Genomic DNA, 1,858 nt, shown 5'->3' with positions numbered 1-1,858 from the left:
AGGAAGTTGCAAGGTTTTTGACTTCCCTGGAATTGCTAAATAGGGCTTCACAAAGAGGCACACGAGGGTCATGAGATGATTTTGAAATAAGTTGAAGAATTTAAAAGATAAGACAAATTTTACAGATGTTAGATCTTTCCTCCTCAAAGAGACACTGGCCTTTTGAGCCCTGCATAGTCAGCCAAAATTATGATAAGATCCACTAGTCCTCTACCTTGGTACTAAGCAGGGGATAATAGACACTCTCTTGGCTGTACAAGTAACAACACAGGGGAGTGACATAAACCAGCTTGAATGTAATGGAGAAGCTATGAAAAAGGTTGTCCAGTCATTTTGGTCCTGGAGAGGAAATGGGTTTCTGACTTCCCGCACAGATTGGTGCCCTCAAGGTCATTTTTATTCCTCAAGTCTGTCCTTAATGTCCTTCCAATGCCATTCAGCACTGGACCCAGTTGGATGGCTGTGGTGCCTGGTTTGGAACAGAGCTGGATGCAGTGCTGAAGTCTCCCCACAGTCATTGCTTGCAGAAACTGGAGTTGGTGTTGGTGTTGTGATAGGAGCAGGAGAATCCAAATCTAAAAGGATATCTGCATCACTGCCTCCATGGTTAGATTTTGGAATGGGCGGTGGGGTGACATGATTGCTGATGCAACTGAGGAGGACAGTGGGGGAATAGTGACTTTGCCCCCTGGCGGGGATGGGAGTAAGCTCAGGCCCCCACCCATTGCAGTCCTGGGCTTAGAAGCACCTCATTTCTGGTTGTAATGTTCCCCGTACTCAACTTGATGGTTTGTCCTTCTTTGAAGCCCAGATCCAAGTTAGGACAAGCATCCATTTCTTGAGATTCCTTGGAAATCTCAGATTCCTGCTTTACCCATCTGAAGTGATCCTGCAAGGAGACATTGAAGTCAAAGGCATCTCCCCGATCTGTGAAGCCAGCAGTGTCAATGACAGCACTGTGCCCAGCACCATCTTGAATCCAGATTAAAAAGTAGCAGCTGGAATCTGTCTCCACAGCAATACCAGGATATTGTTCTACTGGTGTCTGAGTGAAGAGCTTCCCTGAAACTTTATCCTCGAGTTTGATATAGGCAGTCTTCCCTTTTGAAATGATTCGGAGGCGACCAGACCAATCAGGCTGGTCTAATTTCCAGTCAGATGCCGTGTAACCACAGTTGGAGACCCAGGGAGGAATCCAGTAGACGCTGATGTCTGGCTTCACACACAGCACAGACTCATACTCCAACTAGGCCACCATCTTGGCTTCCATTTTCTTAATTTTATTTTCAGATTGCTCATACTGCTGTGTAGAATACAGTAGGTTTTTGTAGGTTAGTCTTGTATCTTGCAACAATAACTCATTTATGAGTGGATTCCTCAGGGTGGCTATATAAAAGATCATGGCATTTGAAACTAAAGATACCTTTACTTCTTTCTTTATAACCTGGATATCTTTTATTTATTTTTCTTATCGAATTACGTGGCTAGAACCTGCGCTACAATGTTGAATGGAAGTGGTGAGATTGGTCATTGCTGTCTTGTTCCTGACTTTAGGGGGAAAGCTTCCAGCTTTTCATCATTAAGTATATTAGCTGTGGGATTTTTGTAGATACCTTTTATCAGATAGAGGAAATTCTCTCCTATTTCTAGCTTGTCGAGTATTTATTTCTCATAAAAGTGTATTGAATTTTGTGAAACATATTTTAACCGTGTGTATGGAGACGATCATGTTGTTTTTGTTTTTATTTTCTTCTCCATTCTTCAGATTACAACACTTCTATTGATTTATCTTCATGTTTGTCGTTTCTTCCTTTCTTTTCTTTTTTTTTCTCATTTCTTTCTTTCTTTTTTTTTTTTT

The 1,858-nt window shown here is 41.9% G+C and overlaps 1 pseudogene; it reads right to left on the bottom strand.

Moving 5' to 3' along the window:
* Positions 1–388: 388 nt before the first annotated feature.
* Positions 389–1,258, bottom strand: LOC100585736 (annotated as a pseudogene).
* Positions 1,259–1,858: the final 600 nt, after the last annotated feature.

Source organism: Nomascus leucogenys, chromosome 17 (assembly GCF_006542625.1).
Source record: "Nomascus leucogenys isolate Asia chromosome 17, Asia_NLE_v1, whole genome shotgun sequence".
Lineage (NCBI taxonomy): Eukaryota > Metazoa > Chordata > Mammalia > Primates > Hylobatidae > Nomascus > Nomascus leucogenys.
The sequence above is the reverse complement of the archived record's forward strand: the minus strand, read 5'-3'. Positions and strand labels throughout refer to the sequence as shown.